Below are 21,518 nucleotides of genomic sequence, written 5' to 3' on the forward strand. Positions count from 1 at the left end.
TGTTGTATAGGATTCCCAGTTCCAAAAGTTTGACAAAATCCTGGTGGATCTGTGCCCTCTTTCTGCAAAATTAGCTGACCGCTCCCTCTCTCTCTCTCTCTAAAAGTAAGCAATCTTTCTACCTCATCCTAACAACCCTCTCCTCCAACCCACAAAATTATCGCAACTCTGCCGCTCTCTCAGTCAACAAAAATAATTCTCTTCTATTTTTTGAACTGAATTGTACGATTTATTATTAATTTAAATGTAAAATGCAAAAAGTTCAAACAAAGACACAAGATTACATAAATGAAGGAACTAATAAAGAGGGAGTATGGACCCTCCTTTCGCAAAAACATCGACATCTTCATTCACCTCTTTATAAGAAAGTTGTACTGTTGCCATAGATTTGACAAAATATCTTAAATTTGATAAAAAAATAGTTCTTAATCTCTAATGAATATATGCATTTCTCTTACTCAAGATAATGACATTTACTGAGTCTCCGTCAATAACAAAAATAAGTTTCTCTTTTTAATTATGCTAGTGAGATGCGACTATATGACAAGGAAAAGAGTAATTTACAGTTGGATATTAAATAATATAAGAATACAAAATAGTTTAATTTTTTTTTTTAAAATTACACAAAAGGTTTGCCTTCTACATTTTTTTAATTTTTTTTTTTTTTTCAATTTGCCCCTCTATTCAATGATCCCAACGTCGAACCGGTTTTGAATATATATTTTCTTCGGCCATAGGGCTGTGTCCGGTGAATAGAAAAATGAGGCACCAAGGTGACCCACCATTTGGTTTTTTTTCCACCAGAAGATGTATATAGATTCTTAGTGGGACCGCCCACAACAGCCGGGCTACAAGAAGGACCCGCCTTTTTCTCCATGAGAACGTGGAAATGGAAAATATTGAAGTGTTTTCTTGTTTGGTTTTAGGAAGAGGATTTGATGGGGCCTTATTTTATGCTTCTTTTGCCTTTACTTTAAGCGGCCATTCTCAAACGCTTCCTGTACACACGTTGAAAAAGCAATAGCTCCTTTACTTTGATGCTTTCTCCTATCATTACTTTATTATGCACGTCAAGCATCTCTGTCTTCTTGCATCTCTCATTCAATTTTGCAAACAGCATGCCCAAGTCATTCTTATTTGCTTAATTACTAAGTTACATACAGACAATGCCTAGAGAGAAAGAAATATGGTTTTTTCAATCAAATGAAGAGAGTTTAGGTGTTGCTGATAGATATTTAATATTTTGGATAGAAAATGGGGAAGGAGAGGGGGCATTCAAGTGAACCCTTTTGTTTTGTTTTGTTTTTTTGGGGGGGGGGGGGGGGGGATCTCTAAGAACTTAGAGAGAGAGAGAGAGAGGGAGGTTAATAACGACGTTGATATGGAAAATATCCTTGGCAACACATATATTTTTTAAATGTAATTTGATAAGAATATATAATATTTAAGATGGAGATCATGAATATGATTTCTTTTTTTTAAAAAATAGAAATAATAATTATATTAAGAAAACATTTTGACGGTTAGTTACAACTGTTTTTAGATGGACCACCTAATTGCATTATCTTTAAGATAGATGCTTTATACCTTGGACCGTATATTGTAAAAATGCTGTCCAGCCTGCATGAAACGATTGTTCTATGGAAATTGGTTTGATACGGCTACAGCCCTACCAAAGTAAGTAAAGCCTCATCTTATAACTCATCCAAAATTACAATTCCGGCATTGGAAAGCCTTTACATTGATCATCCTAATTTGAACATTATGATTGTGAAAAAAAATTACGATTTCAAACTCTAAAAATAGTGTACTTTGTCGGTGATTCCTAGCATTAAATGGGGGACATTTGTTAGGGAGCCCTTAGTCTCACCCAACTTACTAATGAAGAGAAAGACAGATATAAGGGTCCTTTTATTAGCATTCATGTCCACATGGTAATAAGTGAGGACTAGAAAATATTTACAAATTTGGGAATGGGGTTGGTACATTGGTGGTTAGGGGTCAATGTCTAGGCTCCATTTCTACCGTTAACATGGTGAAAAAATTTACAAATTTGATTTGGCTAAAAGGAATTACTACCATTTCGTTATTGTGTGGGTGCATGTGTGTGCGTGAGAGAGAGATTCTCTACAAGTCATGTCATAATATTATGCCTTGATAACGATTTCCTTTGTTTACATTAAAAGGTAATGAAGATGGTTCACCAACTATAGTGAGAATGAAAATCATATCGTGGTGATTAGGGTTGAAGGGTGTTATAACTAAAACCCCTACTTACACTTTAAAAAATCTAACTCTTAAATTATTTGAATAAATGGATAAGGCCGGTCTATCCCACTAAATTACCAAAAAATGAAATAAAAAATCCCAGCTAGAGGAGCGAGAGAGCATGTGCTTTTGGGTAAGCTTCATTATTGACATTTACAAGGCAAATAACGAAGGGGAGCAAATCTTTTGGCTGGTTTCCTCTCTGTGGTTCCATATGTAATAATGATGGTGGTTTAAAAGTTACATTGTGTTATTCTCCTTTTCTTCAGCCTTTAAATGAACAAATGGACGCCAAACGTTCCAAACAAAAAGAGGGATTAAAGTACCTACCTGTACTTGATTTTGTAACCGTTTAATTGCACTTTCTCATATGAGCTGACATTGGATACTATACATCTGATCATTCTGCCTATCACACACCATCGTGACATCCACCATCCGTTTCCAATGATGGACGGTCAAATTAATCTTGTCCACGTGGACGCTCGCTATTGGGAAACCGGAATTAATCTTCACCTTCCATTATCAGGAATGCACTGTGGGTGATTGCTAGTCATGGATATGATCACAAGGTGAGAATTGACCTGATCCGGATCCAAAACCAGGATTTCAGATCCTATTCGGATCAGGTATGGAGCCAAAATTTGGATATGAAATTTGGATGCAAACCCAAATCAGATCCGAGTTGAAATCCGGATTGGATCCAAGTGTAGGTGGATCCGACCCAGATCCAGATCCCGATCCAACCCGTTTTCTTTTAAATAGTAAATTTTTATTTATATATAATCCGGATTTGAATCCGATATATACTATTCAGATCCGGATTTGAATCCAAATATCCAAGATCCGGTTTGAACCCAGATTTGATGTGTACCATTCAGGTCCAAATGCGGATCTGGTCGGATCCAACCCCGATCTGATCCGTTCTCGCCCCTAACAAGTGTGACATATACTGCACATTACTTGTATTGCATCCTTTTTTTCCTCATACAGGATTTAGAGCTAAGGAGGTTAACATTCTTAAAGGAAAATAGAAGCCATTGCTAACACGCATTATTACTGACAAAATTGTCATACCAAATGAAAAGGTTATGGATATTATCGAATTAGGTTTTATACCAAGCTAGCATTTCGGTTTGGTCTCCTTTTGCTGTCCGATCTCAAGAGGATATACTGCTAGCTGAAATCTTAATGATATTAAGTAATATGTTTCGTTTGTAACCAGTATTTTAAAATCTAGATCAGATCGCCGACTTGAGTCACATAGTAGTCCAATTTGTATCCTGATTTCGATATGGACCGGTTGATCTCCAAAGTCAAATAAAAAAAGAAGCAAAATAATAATAAAAGAAAAATTAACAATAGTAGGATTCAGGCAATGTAGAGGGTTCCATAGACTCAGATCAGTCACCCATCAATTCTAATCAAGATCAATTGATTCTTATCCAAATAGATCATTTTTAGAAGCCTATTTGATCCTATCTAGAATATAAACTTAAAGATAACCTTTCGTGTCACAGTAAGAGGAAAATGTAGTATCAGAGCTGGCTTCCCTTGCCTTTGTTAAACTGTCAGTCATCCGATCATTGGCAGTAACTTACAAAATGCTGGGAATTCCGAAATTGTCGGTTGTTGGACCACTGATGAGTTAATGATGGACCTCCAATACAGTCATTGTTATATTGTCAGTTTTGTATTGTTAGTGGACACCGTGACCATTTTTTTCTAATTGATAAATGTTTTGCCTCTGTGTGTATATCACACAATGATTTCCAATACTACCAGCAGAATGATTTTGCTCAATGATAACAATTAGATAATATGCAAATCCAAGATAGAAGATCTCCTTTACTTCAAGGAATTTTAATATGTCCAGGCAAGAACGAGTTAGAATGTGCGATAGATAAAGATTGAAAGAAGTTGGATAAAGCAGTAATTAGATCTATTTGACAAATGTTAGATGATGTTGTTTCTCACAATGTATCAAGTGAAACGTATGCCAAGTCATTGAGAGAAAGATGCTACATGACTTGTGCGAGAGAAAAAAAAGAGCTTGAAACGAGGTATTTTTATTTCAGAAGTTGGTGAACCTAAAGTTTAGGGATAGAGGCTCCTTTGCAGAGAACTTAATGAAATGTAATGCATCATCAACAGACTCGCAACAATGAAGATGACCTAAATGATGAGTTGCAAGCTCTATTACTGCTGAGTCACCTGTTGGAAAATTGGCAGGCCTTGGTGACCTCATTACACAATTCAACATTAAAAAGAGAAAGTGACTATGAGTCAACGCATAAGTAGCTTGAGTGAAGAGACATTAAGAAAATATCATTATTCATGCACCTCACAATCTCTTGTAACAAATGGAGGGAGGATTTAGAATCAGAAAGAGGAGTGCCTGCTATCATTGTGCAAGAATGGGCACATGCAGAAAGAATGCCAAAAATTCAAAGGAGAACAATACCAAGAATATTGCCAAGAAGACCATTGTACTAACCATCGAAATTGATATAGGCGTAGTCAGTAATTATGATGATTATTGCATTATTGTTGCATCGCCTTTGTAAATCTCTGATCAAATAGTTGACACTAGCGCTTCATTTCACATTGCCCTGTACAAATATTATTTTTTTCTTACGAAACATGAGATTTTGGCTCTATAAAGATGAATTATAAGAATTCATCAAACCTTGTGGGAAGAAGAGATGCACACGTCAAATTTGATATTGAGGTAAAGCTAATGCTAAAGGATGTAAGGCAGGTACAAGTCCTTCGTCTAAACATCATCTTAGGAGGACAAATAGATGACAGAGTACCACTCAAGATTTGGCAAAGGACACTAGAAGCTTATGAGTTGATCGCTTTATCATGGCTGAAGGCAAGAAGCATTGTTCTCTCATAAGAACACAAGCACACATCTCTAATGACGAGGTTAAGGTTGCCTAAACTTTCATTGAACATTGACACTAGGGGTTTGGTAACTTGACTGAAAAAAGGTGTGTAGCATTAGCAAATAAGTATATTCTCCTGAGCATCTCGAATATGCCTTTGACCCCATGTGGCCATTGTTTATTTGGCAAACAATGTAGATTTTGCTAATCAAGATTTTAAAGTTGATGCAAAAATCTCGGATGTAGGACAGTTGAATATATGTGATTCCTTGGACTTGAAGTCCCTTTATATGATTTCTACTTCACCTTTATAAATGATGCATCAAGCAAGGCTTGTGTGTGTGTTGTCTTGAAACAAAAGATAGGTGTTTGAGATCTTTCAATACTTCCACATCGAGGTGAAAATGGAGACAACTAAAAGTGTTTCTACATAAACAATAGGGGAGTCATACACCCCCTAGCATAATGTTATAACAAAAAAAATGAATTGCACCAATATGGAGGAAGTCAAGAGCAAGCTATCCACTACCAAGTTTTCTAGCCCATATTAGGTTGTAGCTATTCTCTTGGCATAGTACCAGATAAATAGATCCACATCACTTTCTTTAGATAAAGATATCATAGAGAGAATCTGGATAGGAAAATATATCTCTTATTTGATAGAGTTCGAGTGCAATGCATTTACACATGTGCCTAAATATCAAAGATCCAACTTGGATGAGAAGACGTTACCATGCATCTTCTTCGGGTACTCAGATGAAAATCTCAACTGCAACCTATGAGACCCTAAAAGTAAGGAAGTGATTGAAAGTGGATATGATCTTATAGGAAGACTTGATTATTCAAGACTTAAAAGATAATAGATAAGTCACAATACTTCAATGTTGATCAAAAAATATTTTCATAGTTCCTCCTACTATGGTACATGATGATGACATGTGAGAAGTGCAAAAAGAAGATGATGATAAATCACATGATAGTCACATCCTAGTGAAGGTGATGTGGGTCAAAAGGAGCAACATGTTTAAGAAGTTCTACTTCCAGGTCAAGTAAGATAAGTCTTTTGAGGAACACAAGCCTTCAAAAAGTATGTGGCATTAAAACATGCATGCTTACTGATGGGGTGACCAAAAAAGCTTCAATCGCTAAGCAAAGAGATGAGTAGATACAAGTTATGCAAGAAGATATGAATTCCTTGCATAAGAACCACAACTATGACTTGGTAAAGCAGACAAAAGGAAAGAAAGAAAATTAAGAACAAATGGGCATTTAAACTAGAGGGAAAAAGTTTGCAATCATGATACAAAGCAAGTCTAGTCGTGAAAGGCTCCCGGACGAAAAAATGCTTCTATTTTGGTGGGATATTTATCCCATAGTGAAGAGGTCATCAATCTGTATACTATTAGGCCTTGCTACAAGCTTAAATATAGAATTTAAGGAACTAAATATCAAAATTGCCTTCATCTGTGGTGATATAGAGGTAGAGATATATGTGGAGCAACCATAAGGATCTAAAGGTAAGAGGGAAGAAACATATGGTTTGCAAGCTCAATAAGAGTCTATATGGGTTGAAGTAGGGCCCAAGACAATGGCACGTAAACTTTGGTTCCTTTATAGTTGATTATAGGTATAAAAGAACAACCTCAAATCATTATATGTTCATCAATAAGTTTTTTGATGATCGCTTTGTTATCCTATTACCCTATGTTGATAATCTGTTAATTGTGGGATACGATATTGACAAAATTGACATGTTAAAGTAAGAGCAAATATTTTCTTATTTTTTAGAAAATAAAATATTTAAAAACTAAAAATAAAAATAGAAAATTAAAAAAAGAGAAAAAACAAGAAGTAAAAAAAAACAAAAAATTCATTCTCTATTTTTTCCTAAAATTGCCTATTTTATTTTTTTCAGTTTCCAACTAGTAGGAAAAAAAGTTAAAAAATAAAATAAAATAAAATGTGCCAAACAAATTTTTTTCTCTATATAAATGCACTAGCAAGTTGTAATTTAAAGTTAAATTTAAAAGTTGAGAATAAAAAAAATTACATCAAAGTACCAAACAAATTTTCTTTCTTTTTTTTCTTTTTTCTTAGATTTCCGAATTTACCTTTTAATAACTTTTACAAATTTTAATTGTAAAAGCCTTAACATGTTCTACAAGAGTTGCTGCCTCTCTCCCTCTCTAATTTTCCACGCTACGTTGTTGGGTGACAGGTTGTGGTTTGTTAGTAAGTACAAACTGTGGAGATCATCTTGCAGTGGGACCTACCAATGTTGTTAGATTCACTTCGAAGTCTTTTTCGGTTTGATGAGAAAAACGAAGTAATTCAATGTTTTGGTTGATTCTGGGGAAGACTCGGACTTTTTTTAAAATTTAATATAAATACAAATTTTAATAAAAAATACTTTCATATAGGTATTTCTTTTTTGACAGAAGCAGCCTGAAGTTTCAGCCGAATCAGACCTGAAACAGGCCGAAGCAGCCCGAAATGGCCTGAATCTGGCCGAAGCGGCAACACCATGTTTCTTTTTGTTTCGATTTATACTTAAAATCCGAAGGCAGCCGAAGCGAAACGAATTTGATAATATTGGGACCTACTCAACATCGTCCATTGTGGGGAGAAGTTAGGGGATTCTTAGAATCTCTTACTCTCTCTCTCTCTCTGGGGTCCCCATGAATCTGTCTTTCTCTGATGCAAGCAGTTGGCACAGTCTTTTATCGTTTCTGTTGTCTCCACACAATTATTTTGTGGGTGAGAGTGGGGGCTTGATAAGAAAGTCCTTGCTTTTTTATTACTACTGAGATATTTTGCCTCCATTGAAATATTATTGTGTGATACCCTGTGCTTCTACTCGATTATAGTTTTACAGGGAAAACTTTGTGCTCCTCTTTCTTTGACACAAGAAACTCTGCGCTGTATATTTGTTTGAAGAGCTCTATTAATGGCCTTCTTTTGTCTCTAATGGGTTCTCATCAAGGTTAACAAGAGTAATTTAAAAAAAAGTGGTAGATATAAAGGAAAAGTATATAAAGAGACCACTTACTTTTAGTATAAGGACGTATCATATTTCAAAATGGGTGGTTCTGAATGTGCCATCGACTAAACTCAAAGTCTAAAACAATTTGTCAGACTGTATGACCACAATCCATTCAATTTAACATCTAATAGTTATGAGTAATTTTGACCTCCTTGTAATTAATATAAACTTCAAGAAAGGTGTAGATCTACTATATATATGCAAACTCTTGAAAATAGACAATCAAGATAATGTGTTACAAAATGTAGTATTTTGGTTTTTTTTACTTACAAATGGGGTAAAATTAACCAATTTACCCCTCGGTCCACAAGTTCAATACTTTACCCTCGATTTCTTTATTTTTTCCATGTTTGCCACAGGTTCGATTGTTTAAACATTAGTTATTTTATTTTATCTTATTTTATTTTTTTGAGTTTTCTAGAGCATTTGATGTCCAAAATATCGAACGATCCAATTTATAGGGCGGTTGGATAATGGAAACATCGGACCGTGCTGTATTTAATGCTAAAATATATTCTACTTCCTCGAGAGCATACTGTCCATTTACTCCCTTGAGCAAATCCCCAATAAATCCCTACTTAGGATTAGTTTTAGTACCCCAAGTTTTATGGATGTAACCTCTTTAACACATAAATGAGCTTCAATAATAATAATAATAATAATAATAATAATAATAATAATAATAATAATAATCCTAATTGCACCTCTAGGCCCTTGAAAAAAATAATGTCTCAAAATTGAATAGAAATCGTCCAATTTTTTAGGGTGACATCTAAGTGTTAGAAAACTTAAATTTCAAAAAACAATTATTTGAAAAATAATATTTAGTGATTCTAAGGTGTTTACCAAAATTTCAAATTGAAAAAACCCTCCCAAGTAGGTCATCTAAACAAAGGAGTTGAAGTAAAATATGCTCCTGAGGGAGCATAATATACGTGCTCATATTTAAATAAACACCTATGCCAAATAAATCAAACCTAAGAATTCCATATATTTCATTGAAGCTAAACTTCATAATATTGTACTTTTTTGGATAAAAGAATACAATTTTGCTGGTTAGAAAAGAGTAAATAATGAAGAGGAAAAGAGGAAAATATATTGGCTAAAAGTTATTCGAATAAATCAAACAATCAGCCCCTTCCTCTTTCCTTAAAAGTTTAGCCCCTTTCTTGGCCTTATGCTGCTTCATCGCAAATGCATTTAGTTTCTTGGTCTTTTCCCTTATAAATTACCTTCTTCGCTAGCTCAACAGCAATGTTCATACTTACACCACAAAAGCAAGAGTGATTATCCTCCTCTTAGGCCCTTACTGGTTGCACTAGTTGTACCCTTTTGAATTAGTTAATGAACCAGGTCGGGCCTTAGGCTTTTGGTTCCGGGCCGCTGTGAACAATGTTGCTTGTCGGACCGGGACATGCCTTTAATTGGCTGGCTACCTACTGGTTGCACTGGTTGTACCTCCTACTAGGAGCAGTTGGGTCAGTCTAGAGCCTAATGGGCCTTGGGTCATAGCAGCTGACAAATCAAGTTGTTTTATGAGCTCAAAATGACTACAAATTGATATACAAGTGTTAACATGGGCTCAAGGCTGCGCGATCAAGGTGGTGGGTTGTTATAACATGACGTATTGAGTTCCATTTTTACTATGGGTACGAGACCTATCCTCACTTAATTTTTCAAAGAAAGGGTTTAACATTATCATCAACAAAGAGAACAAAAGGGAGCTTTCAATTTTTAATTAATATAAAACTCCTAATCCCATATTTATAGGTTCAAATCATTACCTTAAGATTTGACAGGTCTTAAGAGAAAAATTTTGAAAAATATCAAACTTTAACAACTCCAAGCATCATATCAATTAATTTTTGATTGAGTGGTGGTAAAAAAAATGAATATTGAACATCACATAGGTACGAACCGCTCCACACATGCAGCATTCGAGCCGGCATCTATTTGGAGTTGTTTTTTAATTTCCCTTAGTTTAAACAAGCTTAACCAAAACCAAGTTTTTGCGTTACTTGAATCCATGAAATCTAAAGCAATAAGCTCTAAAACGAGCTCAAACTTGATGAAAAAGATCAATAGCATGGTCTTCGAATACATTGTGGGCAAAACACGAGATAATGTTTAAATGCTTGATATCAAGAGCAATAATAAGCCCTAAAACATGCTTAAACTTGATGTTAAAACAAAAAATATATCAAAGTTACAACTTTAGTGACGAAAGGATTATTTGTGAATGGTTTAAACCATTCTGATGCTCAATCGCTTAACTATGGCCAAAGCATGAGGAGTTGGATATTCAAATATACACAGCAATAAGCACTGAAGTTGATCCAAATATGATAAAGTCTCGAATCTTCAAACTTCTGATTTGAGACCAATTTTACTAAAATTGAACCCAACTATACCAAAATTGCGTGCATACAAAATGCAGTAAAATGGAGAAGAAATATACAATTGAATAAAAGAAAAGGTTTATATACTTCCCTTGCAGCATAGAAGATATATACTCCCCCCATCCAGCCGTCTAACTTAGATCAGTCACTCACCATTTGATCTAGATCCAACGCCTCAGAGTATTATATTTTTAGATTTGTTTCTCTAAATTGTAAGAATATGAAATTTGGTATGTGCCATCTTCTCAATGGGACGCACCTAAAATATAATGACCAAAATATCCCTTGAAGCTTTCATGAGTATTTTGATCATTTTATTTTATTAAAAAAAAATTTATTTATATTTTTTACAATTGCGAGTTTAAGAGAAGAGTGGACACCCAAAATTTGGTGTCAAAATATTTTGTAGAAATAAGATAAAAAATAAAATAGTATAGAGATGTGATTGGGACCATCTCAGCCGTCCATTCAAAATGGACGGCTAGATAAGGGGAAGTATATAAGTTTTATGATGTAGGAGAAACATATAACGCTTGCTCTTGAATAAAAAGCTCAAAATCCGTGCTTGACCTCCGTGAAAAGAAGGGGCTTTACCCATAACCACAACCAAAAAGTCATAATGGGTACTTCTATCAAATAATGCTTAACGTGTCAAATAGAAATGGATTAGAATGACAAACAATTATGCCTTTTGAGTATCAAAATCACATTCATCATCATCATGAACAAAGCATTTTTTTAACTAATTGGGATTAGTTACATGAATCCTAGTCTGCCATTATTCTCTATTAAGGGTCATACTCTCAGTGAGGCCATAAGTCCCCATATGTTTTCTCACTACTTCTAACCATGTCCTTTTGGGCTTACCCCTTGCCTTAGCCTTCCATTTGAACTACTCGCACATCCTAACATATGTTGTACTGAGTCTATGCAACATATGGGCATCTCACCTAAGTCTATTTTCTCTCATTTTATTGTCAATTGGTGTCACACTTAAAATTATTCTGAATGTATTCATTTTAATTGCTACTTCTTGTCTTGCCACTCATTTATCTCAATATCATCATCTCAACTATACTTATTCTATGAGTGTGTTGTCTCTTGACTGCCAACATCCTACCTCATAAAGCAAAGTTGGTCCTACATTTGTCTTATAGAACTTTCCCTTCAGCTGCATTGGTGTGCGGCGATCACATAAAACTTTGGTTGCACTTCTCTTCTTTGCCCACCCAGCTCTAATTCTATTTGTAACATCTTCCTCAATCTCTCTATTTTTCTGGATTATGGATCGTAGATATCAAAAGTGCGCTTTTTTTTATATTTTTTGGCCGTCATTCTTAACGACTTCTTCGTCTCTGCTTGTATAATTAATAAGCTTGCATTTTATATACTCTGTCATAGTTAGGCTAATTTAAAACCTTTAGATTCCAGAGCATCCCTCCAAAGTTCGAACTTTGTGTTGACATCATTGTAGGTGTCATTGATCAATCGTCTGTGAGTAATATGCAATATGATACCTCATCTGTAGATGCTTAATTAAGTCGTCCATAACTAAGACAAAGATGCATGGGCTCAATGTTGACCCTTGATGTAGATCTATTGTCATTCAAAACTTGCTCTTTCTCACTAGTTCTTCATATACTAGTTACTGCTCCCTCGTGCATATCTTGCACCAAGTCGATGTATCGTCTAGAGGCTCATTTCTTTTCAAACAACCACCAATCAAATCTCGAGGTACTGTATCATAAGCTATATCTATATCAATAAAAATTATGTGGAGATCTCTTCCCTTCACCCTAAACTTCTCAATCAGTTGCCTAAGTATGGAAATAACATCAGTTGTTGACTTTTCTAGCATAAAACTGTATTGGTTGTCTGATACACTTGTTTCATTCCTTAGTCATTGCTCAATCACTTTCTCCCACAACTTCATAGTGTGGCTCAGAAGTTTGAGCTTTCGATAGTTTACACAATTCTTTATGTCTCATTTGTTCTTGTAAATAGGTGCCACATTACTTTTCCTCTATTCATCTGGCATTTTTTTTGTTCTCAATATCCTGTTGAACAATTTGGTTAGCCAGTCAATGCCAATCTCCCCTATACACTTCCAAACTTCTAGCAGGATACTATCTGGTCCTAAAGCCTTCCCCATCTTTATCCACCTCAAAGCATCTTTCACTTAGGATATCATAATCCTACGAATGTATCTAAAACCTCCACCCTCATTTATGCCAACGATTCCATCTAGATTCATGAGATTGAATCTAGACCGTTGATCAAGGTGACTTGTGAGGTGAGAGATTTGAGCCATCAATTCTATAGATGAGCCATCAACATTATGAAAGGTGCTTGGACCATTATCCCCCTTTCCTTAAACCATTTTCCAATCAATATATTTTAAAAAATAAATATCATGTATTCCATAAAATTAAATGATCCATCTCACATATTCCATGAAGATATGTCAAATATTATCAAGTAAATAAATACTACCAAATATAAATAAGATAAGGTCAATATTTACTATCTATTCAAATTGACTATATCCCTTTAAAGCAAACTTGTTATAAAACAAAATATGCAATGGTCAATATTTTCCTTCCAAGATTTGACCACATGTCACAAATCAAAGTTACCATAACTCAAAGTCTTGAACACAAAGCAATTAAAGAGAATCCAAAGGGTGGGGCGTGCCACCCCTTTGTGGCACACATGAGCCCCCACCCACATGTGACATGGTGGGCTCATGTGCACTTTGGGCCCCGATGAAATTTTATAAAAAGTTTTAAAATTAAATAAAACGAATTAATATATATTTGAATTTTTACAACTTTGTAAAATCAATAATTGTATTTTTATAAGTCAAAAAAGCATAATTAAAATATTGAGAGATTCATAAAAATTAAAAAAATAAAACTAAAATAATTTCAATAATAAAATGGACACAATTAAATTAATATGATGGGAAAAAGAGCCATATGGTTTTAGGAATTCAATATGTAATTATGGGGTACTCCACCTTCAACTATGGACTACAGGCCACACTAGCTTTATCGAACTGACTCAGTGTTTCCCATGACCCACAGTCCAAGCAGGGGCTCATTAGCGGGTCACCAAAGTCAGGTCGATGAATCAAGGGGTCGCAATCCTAGTTTGTGGATTACAGATCCTCCCTTAGAGACGAATCAAAGTCACCACGATCTGATGCGACCACAGCTCTATGATGCATATGGGTATCTCTCACACATGTATACGCTGCACCCAAAGGTGGATATTTACCTTTTTCGAAACATCTATCGATATGCATGCCGTGTGATGGAACACGGATGAGGTTTTGGCATCCGTCTCAGTAGGCCCACTATCACACCCAAGGGTCAAACAGTCCCTCGGCTCGCCCATCTAGGTGTAAGCTCCGACCTGATCAAGGGCTAACCCAAAACCATCCTCGGTTAATTCTTTATGCCCAGTTACCTTGGGTTTTCCAACCGACTGACCTACATCGATAAGCAAACATTATTCGTTTAGTATGGTCCTCGAGGAACCACACTCCCACTGAGTTTATGTTTCACTATCATAAAAGTATTTCAATACACACTTATAAAACCTTTAAAGGCCACATAAACCTAACATCTCCTACTTGGCCTTACATTTTCTCTTCCTCACTTTATCTAATCCCCATCTCTCTGACATGTCTTACAAAGACATTAGGGATATCTCCCTTAGTCAGAGGGTCTGCAATCATCAAATATGTAGATATGTAGCTGATCTCGATCTCTTTGAAGCTCACTTCATTTCTCAAGTGATAAAAATAAGGCTTAATATGCTTGGAGTTCTTGTGAAACCGAGGCTCCTTAAAGACACAAATAGCTGCAGTGTTGTCGCAGAAAATTCATACCGCCTCACAACGTATAGGATACCAATTAAGTTGATTAAGAAACTTCTTAATCCACACTGCCTCTTTGGCTGCTAGACAGCATGTCACATAATCGAATTCCATGGTGGACAAGGCAACAATATCTTGTTTTTTTTACTTCTAAGAAACTGTACCCCCTTCAAGCATAAACACATACCTAGATGTAGACTTCTCATCATCTGGATCCACGATATAGCTTGCATCTAAATATCCCTCTATTTCTATTTCAGTTCCCCCCTTAAATGTGAGCGTATAGTTAATGGTCTCCTTTAAATATTTGAGAATTCTTTTTACAGCTTTCCAATGCTCCTCTCTTGGATTGCTTTGAAAACGGCTCACCAGACTCATGACGAAGGACAAGTCACGCCTTTTTCCCGTCATGACATATATAAAGGATCCAACTACGCTCCTGTATGGCACTCTCTCTATATCTCTTATATCTATGTCTTCGGTAGGAAACATCTTATTACTAAGCTTATTCTTTTTTTCAATTAGGGTAGACATGGGCTTACACATACTCATATCAAACTTTTCTAGAATCCTCTTACAGTAGGTTGCTTGGGAAAGTTGGATAGTATTCTCTCTCTTGTTTCTTATTATCTTGATGCCCAACACATATGAAGCTTCTCCAAGATCCTTCATATCAAAGTGTGGCGCAAGGAAATTTTTCGTCTCTACTACTAGGGCAATTGAGCTACTAATAATTAGCATATCATCCACATATAATGATATAAAGACCGCATCACTCCCACTGACATTTTGATAGATGCAATAATCTTCATTATTTGTAGAAAACCCTGTAAAAGCAAGGGTCTCTTGAAATTTTATATACCACTATCGCGATGCATGTTTCAGGCCATAAAGGGATTTATTAAGTTTGCATATTAGGTTCTCTTTCCCTTTCTCCTCAAATCCCTTAGATTGGGTCATGTAAATTTCTTATTCTAAATCCCCATTTAGAAATGCTGTTTTGACATCCATTTGATGAACCTCAAAGTCAAAATGGGATGCTATAGTTGTAAGGATTCGGATGGATAAAAATTTGGCAACAGGGAAAAAAGTTTCTTCATAATCTATCCCTTCTTTCTAGGTGAAACTTTTTGCAACCAACCTAGCTTTATGTTTTTCTATTTTCCCTTTAGAGTTCAACTTTTTCTTGAAAATCTACTTACAACCAATGGCCTTACGTTTTTGAGGTAGGGCTACTAATTCCCATACATGGTTTTGGTTAATGGAAGCATACTCATCTTTCATGGCTTCTACCCAGTATTCCTTTTTAGGATAGGTCAAGGCTTCATGGTGAGTTCTAGGTTCTGAATTTGGATCTTCCCCAACCTTATCAAAGTGTTTTCCAACGTAGACCAAATGTTCGAGGTAAAGAGGTGGTCTACTGACTTGGTTACTTCGTCTTGGTTCAGGTAAAGGTTCACTTTCTTTATGGAGTTCAGAAACAGGTTGGGTTGGTTTAGAAGTTTCAGGTTCAGGGTCTCGAACTACATCTTTGTTTTTGGCCTTCTCATAAAAGTTGGCTTATTTTCTACTCACCCTTGCTTTAAGGAACTCTTTCTCGAAGAAGTGAGCAGCACGGCTTTCAAAAACGTACCAGTTTCAATGTTGTAGAATCAATACCCCTTACCATGATCTGGGTAACCGATGAAAATGGTTTTGATAGTTTTGGTTTGCAATTTGGTTCTATTTTGATAAAGACATAGGCTGAGCAACCCCAAACTTTCAAGTGTTCATGGGAGGGCGTACGGCCTGTGAAAATTTCGTGAGGAGTAAGTGGGGCAGCTTTTGTGGGAGTCCGGTTAAGGATGTAACATGCAGTTAATACGGCTTCTCCCCAAAACTCCAATGAGAGATTTGCATGTCCGATCACACTCCTTACCATTTTTACTAAGGTTCTATTCCTTTTCGCAGCTACACAATTTTGTTCAGGAGTATAAGACATGATGTACTGATGGATGATCCCATTTTTTATGCATAATTCTTTGAAAAAGTCAGAAGAATATTCCCCCCCTCTATCGGTTCTAAGGACTTTAATTTTCAAGTTGGTTTGATTATCTACATGGGCCTTATATTCTTTGAATTTTTCTAGAGCTTTTGATTTTGCATGAATAAGGTACACATGGCTATATCGCTAGTGATCATCTATAAAAGAGATAAAATATCTTTTTCCACTTTTTTTGAGCACATTCATAGGTCCACCTATGTCACTATGAATGATTTCCAATACGTTAGTAGCTCTTTTTGCCCTGGTGGTATTTTTTCTTATTAATTTTCATTGTATACAAGACTCAAGCACTTTCGATAAATCTCCCTTATAATTTTGAAGAATCCCGTCCCTTTTTAATCTCTCCATTCATTTGATATTAATGTGTCATAACCTCATATCCTATAAGGTAGCATCCAATTCATTAGTGGACGAGATATAAGCAATATTCTCTTTTATTTCAATAGTAAATAGCTCATCTACAAGTCGTCCAGTCATGATCAGATCTTTTCCCTTTTTGACCTCACTTTCTCCCTAATGAAAGTGATTATGAATCCAGCCATAGATATCTTAGGAACCGAAACCAAACACTTCCTCATATCAAAAGCATAAAGTATTTGCTTTACTATTAAGGTGCTCTCACTCTTCAGTTTCAGCTCAAAATCTCCAACCTTAAGAACATCAATCTTCTGATTTCCTCTGATGTAAATATGTTTTTGTCCTGGCCCCATGGGAGTGAATGAACGGAAACCATCCTTGGTATTTGTGACATGGGATGTAGCACCCGAGTCAAGACACCAAGAGGCTCCTTTGGGGTCAACCAGCATAGACTCAAAAACCACACATGCCAATTCTTTGTTGGTCCCTCCAGATTTGTTAAATCGACAACTATTTGCTATGTGACCCACCTTTTTGCAAATAAAACAAGTTCAAGTCTCTCTCTTTCCTATCTTATTTCCAAAATCTCTCATTTTGAAATCTCTTTTCTTTCCAAAATTATTTATTCCCTTTCCTTTCTTAAATTTAAAAGAAGGTGAAGATTTTACCATATGCACGGCTTCCCTTGGAGTTGTTGTCAGTAGTTACCTTGAATTTTTCCTCTCCTCTTCAACTTTGATTGTTGTGATGAACTCCTCCAATTTTGGTGCTTTCTTTCTAGTTGAGATGGAAGATATGAAGGTCTCCCATGAATTAGAAAGTGAATTCAAAAGATGAATCACTTGCATAGGTTCATTAGGTTTCATACATGTATCTTCTAGCTCTCTGACTAGCGTATGAAACACGTGTACATGATCTGTAAACTTGGTACCTTCTGTCATCTTTGATTCATTAGACCACCTCATAGCCATGGTTTGCGCCATGGTTTGCTTCATAAGAGAGGGTTCATCATACGCTCTGTCAAGCTTATCATAAATTTCACTTGCAGTATAGATTGACTCATACTCATAAGCATATGAGTCAGTCATGACAAATAAAAGAATGTGCTTGCATCTAAGATTTCTCCTCTTCCAATTGGCGTACTCATCTTTAATTATTTGAGATGAGTCGTCAATTGGACGACGAAGTCGATCTTCAAAGAGTATCTCATGCAAGTTTTCCTCATATAACACAAATTTGATTTTTCTTTTTCATGAAACAAAATTTGTCGCATCAAACCTTTCGGTTTCAAGATCTCTAAGATTAAGGTACGAGCAGCCATATATTTCAATTCTCAAGCAAAAATAAGAAAAGACTCTTAATGACAATCAAGTAAAACTAGCTCTGATACCAATTAAAGAAAGACCTATGTGATCTTTTGCCGGGGAAATACAATTTTTTTTTAATAATAATCACCCGTTATAATTTTGGCAATAAGATCACTCACAGATGGTCTTATTACAAACAATAGAAATTCCAAAAATAAATAACACATCAATAAAATAAATCGCAACTACTTGGTGTCGTTCATACAATCTAATACTGTGCTTGAGAATATAAAATAAAATAACAAAAAAATAAAATAAAAGATGCCGGAGATTACCTCAACCGGGTTTTTTACACCCCACATCGAGTCACCACATCCAATGACGTGGGATTTGTGATGTAGCTTCAATCTCGAATCGGGATAGCTGATTTTAGCCAAACTAGGTAACCACCCTTAAAATTTCTACTAAACTTTAACCCCCAAAATTAACTTAGGCCCCTTCTAATTTTTCCAACCCTTAAACTTAACTTAGGTTTAGAGAGGAGAGAGAGTACTACCTAGGATTTTTTAGAGAGAAAGTTAGAGAGAGAAATATAGAGGAGAGAGTGGGGTGTGCCTCTTTAGGAGAGAGAGGTGAGAGAGAGAAGAGAGAGAGAGAGGTAAGAGAGAGAGAGGTTGTGTGTGTAGAGATTGGGAGGAGAGCACCCCTATTTATAATGGATATTTATATTTAGGGTTTTCTCATCGTCTACCTATTTCATGAGATTGAATCTAGACTGTTGATCAAAGTGACTTGTGGGGTGAGAGATCTGAGTCATCCATTTCATAGATGGGCCATTAACATTATGGAAGGTGCTTGGACCATTATCCCCCTTTCCTTAAACCATTTTCCCCTTAATATATTTAAATAAAATAAATATCATGCATTCCATAAAATTGCATGATCCATCTCACATATTCCATAAAGATATGTCAAATATTATCAAGTAAATAAATATTATCAAATATAAATAAGATAAGATCAATATTTACTATCTATTCAAATCGACCATATCCCTTTAAAGCAAACTTTTTATAAAACAAAATATGCAATGGTCAATATTTCCCTTCCAAGATTTAACCACATGCCACAAATCAAAGTTACCATAACTCAAAGTCTTGAATACAAAGCAATTAAAGAGAATCCAAAGGGTGGGGCATGCCACCCCTTTGTGGCACATGTGGGCCCCCACCCACAGTGACATGGTGGGCCCATGTGCACTTTAGGCCCCCATGAAATTTTATAAAAAGTTTTAAAATTAAATAAGACGAATTAATATATATTTGAATTTTTACAACTTTGTAAAATCAATAACTGTATTTTTATAGGTGAAAAATTATAATTAAAATATTGAGAGATTCATAAAAATTCAACTAATAAAACTAAAATCATTTCAATAATAAAATGAACACAATTAAATTAATATGATGGGAAAATGATCCATATGGTTTTAGGAATTCAATATGTAATTATGGGGTACTCCACATTCAACTGTGGACTACAGACCACACTAGCTTAATCGAACCGACCTAGTATTTTCCATGACTCACAATCCAAGTAAGGCCTTATTAGCGGGTCACCAAAGTCAGGTCAATGAATCAAAGGGTCGCAATCCCAGTCTATGGATTACATGTCCTCCTCTAGAGAGGAGTCAAGGTCACCACGACCTGATACGACCACAGCTCTATGGTGCATAGGGGTATCTCTCGCACATGCATACGCTTCACCCAAAGGTGGATATCTGGTTTTCCCGAACGATCTATTGATATGCATGTCGTGTGATGGAACATGGATGAGGTTTTGGCCCCCGTCTCAGTAGGCCCACCATCACACACAAGGGTCACACAGTCCCTTGGCTCACTCATCTAGGTATAAGCTCCGATCTCATCAAGGGCTAACCCAAAACCTTCATCGATTAATTCTTTATGCCTAGGTACCTTGCGTTTTCCATCCGACTGACCTAGATTGATAAGCACAGTCCGGTATAAGCAAACTTTATTCGTTTAGTATGGTCCTCAAGGGACCACACTCCCACTGAGTTTATGTTTCACTATCATAAAAGTATTTCAATACACACTCATAAGATATTTTAAGGCCACATCAACCCAACAAAAATTGTGCATCTTGTAATACATTAACTAAATCATCCATTTTCAAGATTATCATATGTTTATAGATCTACTTGATTTAAACCATTTTTTTAGTTTAAAAGGTCATTATTGGATATGAAAATTGATTTTGAGATAATCTTAAGAATGTTTTACACCAAAATTACATGTGATGATAAAATTTGGGGGTGTGCCTTAATTGGATTGTTTAATGTTGTAACCTTATAGAAACTACACCCTTATTTAATAGAAGGCATTGTATAAAAACTGGTCTGGCTCTAGACTCGGTCTCTATCCGAGCAGACTAACTCAGTAGAGTCGTTGTGAACTCACTTGGTCATGTACAAGCCCAAAAAGAGCTATAAAGATGAGAAATTTAAAAAATTAAAATTGTAAAACACAAAGTAAACTATAAACAACATTAAAAGTTGAAAAACATGGAAACAAAATATATAAAAGATGGAATTCGAAAAAAAATTGGATTATATCATGATACAATTAAAAAAAAGAGGAGGGGGGGGGGGGGGGTATAAACATGTGATATAACACTCGTAAATCATCAACCAAAACATACTTATACATTGACATAGTGAAAATATGAACTTTACGCACTTTTATATGATTCTTTTTTATGTGCCTGAGTTTGTACCCAAGACTGAGCTCAAGAAGGTGGTAAGTCCGAGTAATTTAAGAGTTCAAGTTGATCTGGCAGAGTTTCGAAACTCTCATAGAATGTGAAACTACCTCCCAATTTACTTAGTTATCTTGCATTATTGTCGCTTTAAAAAATTTTGTATAATGTTTAGCTTTCCAGTTTACGGGTTATTACACAATTATGAAAATTATGTGAAAGTTACTAGACATTGCTAAGAGCATGTTTGGTACGCATGAAAATATTTCTGTGAAAATATTTTCACATGAAAAAAACTCTCTCAGGTGATTAGGTGTAGGAGTTTTTCCAAATCAATTGGTCCCAATGTATGTCAATTACTGTGGAAAAACTCCAAACGCACCTAATCACATTGATGAGTTTTTTCACATACTTTCACAGAGGTATTTTCACACGTACTAAACGTATTTGAGAAGTGACGTATTCTAGATTCTATACTTGGGCATATGCTTGTTTATTTTGTTTATGTTTTGGTGTACATATGGGGCCCTAATTCTGGTTTGAGTTTG

This window comes from Amborella trichopoda, chromosome 12 (genome assembly GCF_054954075.1).
Source record: "Amborella trichopoda isolate Santa Cruz 75 chromosome 12, AtrichopodaSantaCruz75HAP2 v2.0, whole genome shotgun sequence".
Classification (NCBI taxonomy): Eukaryota; Viridiplantae; Streptophyta; class Magnoliopsida; order Amborellales; family Amborellaceae; genus Amborella; species Amborella trichopoda.